Here is a 13,701-nt window from a genome sequence, read left to right as displayed (position 1 = left end):
AAGTTATACCTCAATAAAGCTGTTTTTATAAAGCATTTAGAGTTAAGTGAAAAAAAGTTGCAGAATGCTCTGTGCAGTATTGATGCCATTTATGAAAAGTTTTATACTACATATTAAAACCTTTCCTCTCTAATATGAACATGCATGGTAAAAATATCAAATAGCACCTGCAATGATACACACTAGTTTTCATAATTATGCTTGCCCCCTGGGGTGGGGATGGCATTCAGGAAGGGAAGTTTTGACCTGTAGTGTTATATTGTGTATGTATATATTTTAAATTCAGTGAAAGGAAAGGAGGCAGAGACAGACTCCCACAAGCTCCTGGACAGGGATCCACATGGCAAGCCCACTAGGGGGTGATGCTCTGCCCATCTGGGGCACTGCTCTGTTGCTCAGCAACCTAGCTCTTCTTAGTGCCTGCGGCAGAGGCAATGGAGCCATCCTCAGTGCCTGGGGCCAATTCTCTCCAATCAAGCCATGGCTGCAGGAGGAGAAGAAAGAGAAGCGAGAGGGGGAGGGTGAAGAAGCAGATGGGCGCTTCTCCTGTGTGCTATGACGGGGAATTGAACCTGGGACATCTACACGCCAGGCCAACGCTTTACCACTAAGCCAATTGGCCAGGGCCTGTATTTAGATTTTTTAAAGACCAGGAAATCTAGACAATGGTGTCTTAAAAAGTAGAATATTCAGAGGCAAGGGAAGTGTGTGAAAGAGACAGACACTGTGGGTGGCTTGGGGTGGGGGTGGCAACTTCCTACTTCACGACTTCTGTGAGGATGTGGTGGTGATTATGCCTGTGCTTGCTTTATAGCCCTTCATTACACTCATTACACTGTGCATCTGTGTTTTATGCAAATTTCTATGTTATAATTCACATTTTTTTAAGAACAAACATCTCTAAAAAAGATGAAACTATTCATTTTGGTGGGTTTTTGGATTTGTTATGTTCATCTCTATACTCTTGTATATTGAAATTCAATAAAATTAAAACAAAATGACGACAGCCTTGCAAGCTGTGGTGAGGTTCACATAGGCCACACCTGGGCTGGCACGCCGCAGTGCCTGGAGGAAAGGGGGGCAGCAGGCGTGGACCTGCCTCCATCCTCCCTCTGCAGCAGTGGCTGCGGGGTTGCCTTAGCTGTCCCCAGTCCCCGTGGAGCAGCTGGGCTGAGGCGCCCTTCAGCCTGTCCCCGCCCCCAGGCTCCCAGGCACCTGTAGCACCAGGCAGACAGTTGGAGAAAGGGCCTCAGACATTGTCCCTGTTTTACTAAGGCTCTCCACGTCTCCGGCTGATGGATGACCCTCCCTCCTCCTCACCTCCTCCCTCTAAACGCTGCTGTCTCCAAGGCCGCCTGCTTGCCTGGAGTGGGAGCTGGGCGAAGGCCGAGAGGAGGGGCTGGCAGGTCCTCTGCTGGCCTTTCCTCCTTCCGTCCACCCAGCTGCCCTACCTGCGACCCTGAGGTCTCCCCCACAGCCACAGCTGGGCCTGGCCTGGCCAGCCCAGGCTGCCTGTGTGCTCCGTTCCTCCCTCCAACCACTGTTCAGGCGAACTGAGGGCCCGCCAGCCGTGGGCCAGGCACTATGCTACGTCCCTGAACACAGCTGCTTTGGTAGGGTGGTCAGGCCTCTCTAGGAGCCGGCTTTGAGTGAGCTGTAAAATGGGAGAATGTGCCCCCATGAGATGATTTGGTGCAAGGATATTTTAGAGGAGATGCTGGCTAGTGCAAAGGCCCTGAGAAGGCCAAGGCTTATATCAGTGGGCCTGGGCAGGAGAGGGCAGGATGAACGAAAGGAAATAGAGTCCTCTCAGGTCTACTATCCTCTGCCAGGGTCCTGTGGGAGGGGTCAAGGTGCAGTCACCACCAGGGCCATCCGAACGCAGGCAAGGCTTAGGGAGCAGCCCCAGGAAAACCCTGCTGGCCTAACTGAGGTGCTCTAGCCCTGAGCCAGAAGCTATGCTCAAAAACTTCTAGATGGCAGGAGAGGGTAAGACCACCCTCCCTGCCCCCCAGGCAGGGGCAAGCACTGAGGCCAGAACCCTGGCCCTACCTCAAAGTTACCACGTGACCGTGGACAGACCAGGTCACCTCTCTGGGCCTAGGTTTCCATGTTAACAAAAATGTGCTGTGCTTCTGGAAGGTCTATTTGCCCCCTAGGACCCTGGGAACATAGTTGACTCCTGGGCCCCACTCAGCCTGAAGCCTGGGCTCCCCAGAGGTGGGGCCTGGGAATCTCCCAGGGGCTTGGGAGGTATATCTGACCCCACAGATTTAAGACCACAGAGATGATGCCATTCCCTCCCATTCTCAAGAAGTTTGACACGTTGGGGAGTCAGACAGGAGAAGTGTGATAAGCCCTGTTATGTGGCACAGACATGTCACAAGGGGCCATTGTGGGAAGAGCGTCTGCACTGGCTTCAGAAAGGAATACTGCCTGAGCAGGGCGTGTGGCAGCATGGGGGCGTGCCAGGCAGTCAGGACAGGTGAGGCCGAGGGCAGAGGCATGCGGCCAGGCCGTGAGTGTGTCTGGGCACCAGGCTGTACAGTGGGCGGGGAGCTGCATGAGCTGTGAGGACCCTTCATGATCCTGGAGTCTTTGACTCTAAATGCAGACACAGCAAAACACTCCACACGCTGGCCGAGAAGGCAGGAAGAGTCCCTTGTGTCTGCAGCACCAGGGGGAGAGTAACTCTCAGTGGGGGCATCTGACCTCCTCCCTCCACTTCTGTAGAGCCCTCCACCCCACCCCCTCAGCAGCTCTGCAAACAAACCACTCTCACACTGGGCCTTAGCGTGCACTGTTCCCTCTGCGGGGACCCCTTCTTCCCTTCTCCACCTGCTCTGCTGGCCTCTTTCCCAGCCTTCCAGTTTCAAGACGGAGGCTGAGACCTTGGCTCTGGCCCAGCCACTGAAGACCTAGAGCTGGGGGCTCAGGGACCCAGCAGTGGAGCAGGGGAGTCAAGCTGCTGCTACTACCCAGACTCAGACCCTGGGCTCTCTGAGGAGGGCTGGGGATGAGCTGGAAGGCCTGGCCCTGTAAGAGTGTGCGTTCCAGGTCGCTGTCCTTTGAGAGGGGATGATTGGCCGAGAGCTGGCAAATGGCAGATGCCATGAAGGATGTTAAGCAGACTCAACCAGCCTTAACCCCCCTCACATACCTGCAAAGAGCTGTGCTCTGTCACATTCAGCTTAAATTTGTGTGGCAAAATTATTTGGTTGATGGCAGTTGGGGGAATAGTAAATGTCACAGCCCAGGGGTGACAAGGCTGAATATATCAGGGCTGATGATGGTCAGGGGCATGGATTCTAGAGCCAGATTGCCTGGGTTCAAATGTTGTCCCTGTCTCTTTCTCGTTATGAGACCTCGAGCAATGGACTCAACCTCATTGACATAATGAAATATATTTTGTTCTAATAATTATATGTTTATTTCAATGTGCAGGAGAGAATTATAACCAGCACATCAATTTCCATCATAGAGATGACTGTTAGGACAAAGCTAACCTGAATATTAAAAGGATGTTCTAAGCGAGATGATTTTTAAAGAGAAACATTAAGTAAATAATAATGCAAGTCCCAGCTGAGAATTTGGTTCATAAGTGACAGAGCTTAGGAAATGCCACTTTAGGGGCCTGGTGGGCTCTCCTTTGGGCTTTTGCTGGGGGGCCAAAGATTTTCAAACTGTTCCTCAGACCCTCGGACTCCCAGAGGGCTCGGAGTCAGTGGAGATGCCCGGCCTCGCGGGTAAGGGGTGGTCCGTGGCAGCAAAGGAAAGTGAATGATGTTCTGTCCCATGGACTAGACACCCCGTCTCTGGTGTCTGATCCTGACTCACCCTGCCTGAGCTGCGAATGTGATTAGGAAGTAGTTCGACCACCAGGCATGGTAGGGCTGGGGTAGCCATGGGAGATGGTGGCTGAAATGAAGCCATCAGGAAAGGGGTTGGTGGCTGATGGGTCCAGGATAGAGGCTGCTATATTGGCTGACAAAAGCATCAGGAACCACCAGAATGACAGGGAGGGGATGGTGGATGTATATGCAGGGGTTGGGGCACAGTGTGCTGGTAGGAGCTTCACAGGGATTTGGGAGGATACAACTGCCGAGGGCTGGAAGGAGAGCATGCTGGGAAAAGTGGTGGGATACGCCCGGATCATCAGAGGTCTTATTCACAGAGTATCAGGGATCTCTGTGACATAGGGACAGAGCTGAGAGCAAGGCAGTAGTGGAAGGAAGCATGGAGAGATGGGGAGAGGAGCTCAGAGCTGTTTGGGACACCCAGGCCACCAGGTTGATAGGGGGAAAGTCCTGGTGGGAAACTCAGCCAATTTAAGGACTCAAAAGCCGTCATCTCTGCTTTGTACAAGTCACAACATCCCTTCCACGGGGAGTCGTGCCTGAGGGGACCCAGGCCCTGGCTCTCAGCTCCCACCATCCTTACCATGGGGCTTGGATTAGGGCTTGTCTCAAGGGACAGAGATTCTGACAGTGACTTAAATAATTATAATTTTTATTGAAGTATAATTGACATATATTGGTTTCAAGTATGTAACATAATGATTTATTAGTAGTATATATTGTGAGATGATCAATACAGTAAGTCTAGCTAACATCTGTCACCCACATAGTTACAAAAAAATTTTTTTCCTGTAATGAGAACTTTTAAGATCTACTCTCTTGAATTATTATTATTTTTTAATTTATTGACTTTAGAGAGTGTAGGAATATGCTACAAAAATATGCAGAGTTAGAATAACAATTAGATACAGGCACCCTAGGGTGAAAGCCCTGAGCAGATGAGAGTCCAGGGGGCCTCTCTGACCCTTAACTGGAAACAGTGCGTGCTGGAAACAGTAAAACAGCAGGATAAGATTCAGCAACAAGAAATGTTTAGGCTCTCAGAATAGAGATTAGGAGTCAGCATGTTCCTGTCCTTCACTTCACCCCTTGAAAACTTCTGCTGTCTGCTTCCTTGAGTTATTTGTACTGGCTAATAAATATCTGAGTAAGGCTGGGGAAGGGGCCTCAGTCCTTCGGTCTGTTAAGTGGGGCTGTTGCCGCCTCTCAGCCCCTCGGAGCATTTCATGTGTGAGGAACCGGAACCAAATGACAGGTTTGCTACTCCAAGTTGTTCATGTTGCCATGATGAGTGGTGCCCCACATGAAGAACCAGAAGAAACGACCTCCCAAAGCCTGGCAGAGGGAAAGGAAGTCCACTCATCCCATCTGGTAAGGGACACAAGCATCAGGGGAAAAGCCCTTGAATGCTTGCTGCGAGGTCACTTTTAGGGCTCAGGCCAAGAGATTTCCCTTTCCCCTCATCTCTCCATCGTGGGGAATTCCCTTTCCCCTGAGCAGCTGAGTCTCAAGTTACAGCTACAGGGACTCCTCCAGGCTGCAGGCTGTTGGACTGGAATTTAACTGCCCTCTTGCTCACAATCTGACAACAATGCCCTTGGTATCCAAAGGAGGGAAGTTTAGACTTAGAATGTTGGAAAAGCACATTTACCAAGGGGATGGATAAAGTAATTCGGGATGAGATATGAAATGACCCCTTGGGATTGGAAAGGGCTTATAAAAACTGTTCTCACCACCTAGCCTGAACCTCAGACCAGCCCCTCCCCTTAGATATTTCACTGACCCTAACCAGCAGGAAGTAACTACAAAAGAAGAGATCTTCACCTCTTTTCCTTAAAAAACAAAAGGCTGGAATGTTAGGTTTGGGTCCAGAGCTCCTTTAAACTCAAATTCCCCTCACCCAACCTCCCACAAGGGAGGGGTCATGCCAGGACCTCAATGTAGTGGGGGGGAAAAAAGGATACTCTTACAATCCAAGCAGCCCAGTGACCCAACTCCTCCCTTTTCTTCAATCATCCTGGAAGACTGCCAAGGACAAATAAGGAATCTTGCCTTCTCTGCAATTATTAATAATACTGTAAAATAGAAAACTATTCCAAATGTTTTTTAACCAGGTGGTCTAGAAAAGCATTTAATATTACTACTAGTTAAAATTTGATTAACCATTTGAGTAGTATGAACACATTCATATATGTCCTTGTGCTTCCTGACCATCCAGAGTACTACTGTAACAAAAATTTTTATTTTAAAAATGTGTAAGGCAACATTAAAAAAGGGCAATTGTATGTTCTTCTTGTTTCCATAAATTGGTTATCAAACAAACATAATTTTAAGTTAATAAAACTGGAACTGGAACTAATTTCATTTTTTTGAAAAAAAAAACTCACTCCCAAGGGTCCGCGAGCTTGAAAAAAACTCACTACTCAAAGGGTTGATGTCTTTTGACATTCTTAACAAAAAATATGTTTGTTTTCCCTAGGTTTACAAAAGGTTCCTGTTATCTCTATTTGTTATATCTTCTAAAATATAAGTTTGCTTGCCAATGAAAGAACCTGTTTCTAAAGGTTATGAAATATGTTCATTAAAGTATCACTCTAAAATTGCTAATTGCTAACTTAGTCCTCACTGAAAGTTAAGGTTTTTATTTATTTTATTTATTTTATTTATTTATTTATTTATTTATTTATTTGTATTTTTCTGAAGCTAGAAACCGGGAGAGACAGTCAGACAGACTCCCGCATGCACCCGACCGGGATCCACCTGGCACGCCCACCAGGGGGCGACGCTCTGCCCACCAGGGGGCTATGCTCTGCCCCTCTGGGGCGTCGCTCTGCCGCGACCAGAGCCACTCTAGCGCCTGGGGCAGAGGCCAAGGAGCCATCCCCAGCGCCCAGGCCATCCTTGCTCCAATGGAGCCTCGCTGCGGGAGGGGAAGAGAGAGACAGAGAGGAAGGAGAGGGGGAGGGGCGGAGAAGCAGATGGGCGCTTCTCCTGTGTGCCCTGGCCGGGAATCGAACCCGGGACTTCTACACACCAGGCCGACGCTCTACCACTGAGCCAACCGGCCAGGGCGAAAGTTAAGGTTTTTAGAAGTTCAGAATTCTGATTAGTTAGAAAGAAATTGTATAGTTTTAATAATAAAAAGTATAAGTTATAGAGATACTTTTTTTAATGAAGAGGGTAACTTTTTTATTATTATTCACTTCAGACAGGAGAGAGAGAGAGAGAGAGAGAGAGGAGGGAGGAGCAGGAAACATCAACTCCCATATGTGCTTTGACCAGACAAGTGCAGGGCTTTGAACCGGCAACCTCAGCATTCCAGGTCGATGTTTTATCCACTGCACCACCACAGGTCAGGCTAGAGATACTTTTGAAAGAAAAAGGAAGAAAGAAAATAAGTTCTGAAAGCTAGTTATTTCTGAATAGATAAGAAGGTTTATGAAAGTTGTGGAAGGTTTGTGAGGGTTGTAGGTTTATTTGTACAGAAAAAAAAAAGAGAGAGAGAAGAAACTGAGAAAGTAGACAAAGGTGAGAAAAGGGAAAAAAGGAAGGATTTCTTAAAAGAAAAATAAAAAGGAATTTTAGGACATTCTCAGGGGCCTCAGGAGCTTGAGAAATTCACCCAAACTTACAGGTGCTGCAGAAAGAGCCAATAGCCTTCTTAAGCCCCAACTACACAAACAAAAAGGAGAAGTCGGGAGGAGAGACTCACCCCACAAGAACAATTGTACAAGGCTATTTTTGCTCTTAATTTTTTTAAACATTTTCTCATCTGGACTTACCACAGCTGAGAGGCATTTTATAAGCAAAGCAACGGCCTAAGCCTCTCATGTTGTACTGGGATATATTAGCTGCCCCTGAGTGGCAGAATCCAGTCAAATTACTAACCTGGGGATGAGGGTATGTTGCAATTTTGTCATCGACAGGTCCCCTTTGGATACCAGCGAGAAACGTGAAGTCTTATCATGAGTTGGCACCAGCCCCTAGAAAGCAGTGCAGTTCCAGAGATCCAGAAGCTGATAGTGAGTCCACCTCTGGAAATGAATCCATAAAAGAGAAGGACACCTAACTCACTCCCAAGCACTCAGGGAGCCCCTGACATCACCTGGGACACTTTAGAACATCTAACCAGACATGCTGAAAAGTTTTGCAAAATACACACTCACCTGTGACCCCTAAAAACCCATTTCTCTCTCCTCCCACTGCAACCACCTAACCATCTTACCCTTTGTTAATCTTTACTAAAACAAAAAAAGGGGGATATGTAGTAATATGCTCTGAAAATATGCAGTGTGAGGACAACAATTAGAAAGAGCAAGACACCCTAGGGTGAAAGGCCTGAGCAGACGAGAGTCCAGGGGCCTCTCTGACCCATACCGGAAACAGCAAAACAGCAGGATAAGATTCAGTAACAAGAAATACTTAGGCTCTCAGAATAGAGATTAGAAGTCAGCGTGTTCCTTGTCCTCACTCCATGAAAACTTCTGCTGTCTGCTTCCTTGAGTTATTTATACTGGCTAATAAATATCTGAGTAAGGCTGGGGACGGAGCTTCCGTCCTTCGGTCTGTCGATCGGGTCTGTTGCCTTCCCTCGGTCCCCAGAGCATTTCATCTGGTCTCCAAGTAGTTCGTCGTCACTGCAATAAGAAAGAAATGTAGATTTGTTGTTCTCATTTATGTATTCATTGGTTGATTCTTGTGTGTCTGTGTGTTTGTGTCAGAAACAGAGAGAATCAGAGAGAGGGACAGATAGGGACAGACAGACAGGAAAGGAAAGAGATGAGAAGCATCAATTCTTCGTTGCAGCACCTTAGTTGTTCATTGATTACTTTCTCATATGTGCCTTGACCGGGGGGCTACAGCAGAGCGAGTGACCTTGGGCTCAAGCTGGTGAGCCTTGCTCAAATCAGATGAGCCCGCGCTCAAGCTGGCAACCTCGGTGTTTTGAACCTGGGTCCTCCACATCCCAGTCCAATGCTGTATCCACTGTGCCACCGCTTGGTCAGGCCCTACTTTTTTATTGTAGTAAATATATATAACATCATGCTTACCATTTCAACCATTTTTAAATGTACAATTCAGTGGCATTAAATACATTCACAATGTTGTACAACCATCCCTGCTACCCATTTGAGAACTTCTTCATCATCCCAAAGGGAAACTCTGTACTCATAAAAAAATAGGCCCCCCCACCTCAAGCCTTGGTGATGTCTATTCTACATACTGTCTCTGTGAATTTGCTTATCCTTGGGGTTTTTTTTTAATGGGTAATATATACATATTTAGGGTAAAAATGCACAGAGCAGAAAAGTTTTTCTGTTTCCCAGCTCCCTTCCCAGATGAATTATTTTTTTATCAGTTTTCTGTTTATTCTTTCAGAGGTATCTTATGCACATAAAAAGACACATGCATGTATATGTTCTTTTTTATATATACAAAGGGACCATGCTGTCTTATGCCTCTAGCTTTTTTATTTAACAGTATGTCTGAGATGAAAATATTTTAGTTTGAGATGAAAAGATTTGGCAGGGAATGCCTGCCCTTAGTAGGAAAATAAATGCAACAACGCCCCATTCGCAAGAAGAACAAATTAAACACCGTATGCCCTTTCACACCTATCAATTCAGCAAAAACTCAAAGTCTGGCCCTGGCCAGCTGGCTCAGCGGTAGAGCATCGGCCTGGCGTGCGGGGGACCCGGGTTCGATTCCCGGCCAGGGCACATGGGAGAGGCGCCCATTTGCTTCTCCACCCCCCCCCTTCCTCTCTGTCTCTCTCTTCCCCTCCCGCAGCCGAGGCTCCATTGGAGCAAGGATGGCCCGGGTGCTGGGGATGGCTCCTTGGCCTCTGCCCCAGGCGCTAGAGTGGCTCTGGTCGTGGCAGAGTGATGCCCCAGAGGGGCAGAGCATCGCCCCCTGGTGGGCAGAGCATCGCCCCTGGTGGGTGTGCCAGGTGGATCCTGGTCGGGCGCATGCGGGAGTCGGTCTGTCTCTCCCCGTTTCCAGCTTCAGAAAAAATACAAAAACAAAACAAAAAAAAAACAACCTCAAAGTCTAGTGATACCAAGTGTTGAGGAGGATATGGAGGAACTGGAACTCTCAAATATGGCTGGTGGGAATGGAAACCATCGTAGCTACTTTGGAGAGCAATTTGACAATATCTGGTCAAGCTAAAGATGCAAATGTCTTCAACCCAGCAAGTCCTTGTCCAGAACGATGTAAAGAAACTCTCCCATATGTGGCACAGGAGACAGGAATATCAATTGCATCAGGTTTCTAATAGCAATGTATGGAAGTCATCTTCAATGTGCAAGAGTAGGGGAAAGGAGAAATACATTGCAATGTATTTAAAGTGGAATATTATATATACAGTGATGAAAACTATAGCTACATGAATTGGCAAGAGTGAATCACACAAACTATGGTAAGTGAAAAAAATCAGTTGAATGAGGATATGTACAGTATGGTACCATTTATATGAAGTTTTGTAACATGCAAAACAATACCATATGTCGTTTATAGATGCATACAAATGGAGTAAATGTAAAATTGAATGCATGGAGTGACAATCATAAAATTCAAGATAGTGCCTGCCGGCCTGACCAGGCAGTGGCACAGTGGATAGAGTGTCGGACTGGGATGCAGAGGACCCAGGTTTGAGACCCCGAGGTCGCCAGCTTGAGTGCAGGCTCATCTGGTTTGAGCAAAGCTCACCAGCTTGGACCCAAGGTCGCTGGCTCGAGCAAGGGGTTACTCGGTCTGCTGCAGCCCCACGGTCAAGGCACATATGAGAAAGCAATCAATGAACAACTAAGGTGTCGCAACAAAAAACTAATGATTGATGCTTCTCATCTCTCTCTCTGTTCCTGTCTGTCTGTCCTTATCTATCCCTCTCTCTGACTCTCTCTGTCACTGTAAAAAGAAAAAAAAGAAAAAGATAGTGACTGCCACCTAACCAGTGGTGGCACAGTGGGCAGAGAGCATTGACCTGGGATGCCGAGGTCCCAGGTTTAATACCCCAAGGTTGCCTGCTTGAGCGCTGGCTCACCAGGTTGAGCTCAGGGTCACTGGCTTGAGCATGAAATCATAGACATGACCACATGGTTGCTGGCTTGAGCCCAAAGCTTTCTGGCTTGAGCCTAAGGTCACTGGCTCAGCTGGAGACCCCCCAGTCAAGGCATGTATGGGAAACAACCAGTGAACTAAAGTGCCGCAGTTACAAGTTGATGCTTCTCATCTCTCTCCCTCTCTCTCTCTCTGTCTCAAAAAAAAGATAGTGATTTCTTCTGGGGAAAGCTGTGAATTGAGGAGGAGGAATATTGGGGGATGTCAAATGCATTTGTGATGTTTTGTTTTAATTGTAAAATATAACACAAGACTTGCTGTTTTAATCATTTTTAAGTATAAAATTCAGGGACATTATTTACATTTATAATATTGTGCAACTATCACTGGCATTTCTTTCCAAAACATTTTCTTCATCACACCTAATAGAAACTCTGTACTAGTTAAGCAATAACTCCCTATTCTCTCCTCCCCTGACCCCAGTCCCTGTCAACCACTCTTTCTGCCTCTATAAATTTGCCTGTTCTAGGTATTTCATGTAAGTGAAATAATATATTTGTGCTTTTATGTCTGTCTTATTTCACTTAACATGTCTTCTATTTTATTTTAATATATATATTTTTTAATTTTTTGACAGAGACAGAGAGAGAGTTAAAGAGAGAGATAGACAGGGACAGACAGACAGGAAGGGAGAGAGATGAGAAGCATCAATTCTTTCTTGTGGCACCTTAGTTGTTCATTGATTGATTTCTCATATGTGCCTTGATGGGGAGGAGGGGCTACAGCAGAGCGAATGACCCCTTGCTCAAGCCAGTGACCTTGGGCTCAAGCCAGTGACCTTGGGCTTCTAGCTATCGACCTTTGGGCTCTGGTTAGCGACCATGGGGTCATATCTATGCTCAAGCCAGCAACCTCGCGCTCAAGCTGGTGAGCCTGCACTCAAGATGGTGACTTTGGGGTTTTGAACCTGGGTTCTTCATGGCCCAGTCCAATGCTTTATCCACTGCACCACTGCTTGGTCAGGTTAAGCTGACCTTTTGAGAATCATGATGATCCTGGAAATTCAGAGAAGACAGTGCTGACCTCTGGAACAGACGGGGCTGCTGAGGAGCTTAAATGTCCCATGCTGATTTGGTAGGGGCAGAGCTGGGGAGCAGGAGGGCCATTTATATATATATATATATATATATATATATATATATATATATATATATATTTATATTTATATTTATATTTATATTTATATCTATCTATTTATCTATATTTTTTTAAGTGAGAGGAGGGGAGATAGTGAGGCAGACTCGCAGCCAGGATTAACCCAGCAACCCCATCTGGGGCTGATGCTTGAGTACCAGGCTATTTTTATCACCTGAGGCTGATGCTGTTCAATGGAGCTATCCTCAATGCCTGCGGCCATACTCAAACCAATGGAACCACTGTATGTGAGAAGAGGGAGGGAAGGGGAAAGGGGAAGGGGAGAGAAGAAGATGGTCGCTTCTCTTGTATGCCTTAACCAGGAATGAACCCAGGACATCCATACAGCAGGCCAATGCTCTATCAACTAAGCCATTGACCAGGGCTCATTTTAATATATTTTTAAATTTTAATAATTTTTTATTTTTCAATTACAGTTGACATACAATATTACATTACTTTCAGGTGTACAACCCAGTGATTAGACATTTCTATAACCCATAAAGTGATCACCCTGATATATATAGTTATACCATACATAGTTATTAGAATGTTACTGCCCATACTCCCTAAGCTGCACTTTACATCCCTATGACTATACTGTAACGACCAATTTGTACTTCTTCACCCTTTTCACCCATTCCCCCACCACACTCCCATCTGGCAATTGTCAAAATGTTCTCTGTGTGTATGAGTCTGTTTTTGTTCTGCTTGTTTATTTATTTTCCTTTTTAGATTTCATTATTGATAGATATGTATTTCTTGCCATTGTTCACATTTTTATCTTTTTTTTCTCTTTCTTTTTAAAGAAGACCCTTTAACATCTCATGTAATGCTGGTTTGGTGGTGATGAACTCCTTTAGCTTTTTTTTTTTATCTTTTAAATTCTTTATCTGTCCTTTACTCTAAATGATAATTTTGCTGGGTATGGAGGAACAATATAAAAAAATATATGAGTTTGAACTCAATTGAACATGAACAATAAGGGTCACAAAAAAAACATGCTTACAGGAATGATTGAGTCATTTACTCAGGGTGGGATGAGACATCCTGCTACAGGTTCCCCTGAAGCCAGAGAGGATGGTCTTAATCACTTGACTGCCAGCCTAGTTAATTACTCCGGAATGTGGTGACCTTTCTCTGTTCCTAGAGGCTATGCACGAAGGGCCCTTGTGCAATAGCCACCAGACAAAAATTTCCCATAAAAACAGATACAGTTGCCTGACCAGGCAGTGGTGCAGTGGACAGAGCATCAACGGAATGGAACACACAGGACCCAGGTTAAAAACCCCGAGGTCGCCAGCTTGAGCGCGGGCTCATCTGGTTTGAGCAAGGCTCACCAGCTTGGACCCAAGGTCGCTGGCTTGAGCAAGGGGTCACTCGGTCTGCTGAAGGCCCGAGGTCAAGGTACATATGAGAAAGCAATCAACGAACAACTAAGATGCCCAACGAAGAATTGATACTTCTCATTTCTCTCCCTTCCTGTCTGTCCCTATCTGACCCTCTCTCTGTCTCTTTAAAAAAGAATAGGTAGGGTCTCAGACTGCCCCTGCAACTCTAGATAACTCTTCCTCATTGTTGTGCATGG

Source organism: Saccopteryx bilineata, chromosome 2, assembly GCF_036850765.1.
Source record: "Saccopteryx bilineata isolate mSacBil1 chromosome 2, mSacBil1_pri_phased_curated, whole genome shotgun sequence".
Lineage (NCBI taxonomy): Eukaryota > Metazoa > Chordata > Mammalia > Chiroptera > Emballonuridae > Saccopteryx > Saccopteryx bilineata.
The sequence above is the reverse complement of the archived record's forward strand: the minus strand, read 5'-3'. Positions refer to the sequence as shown.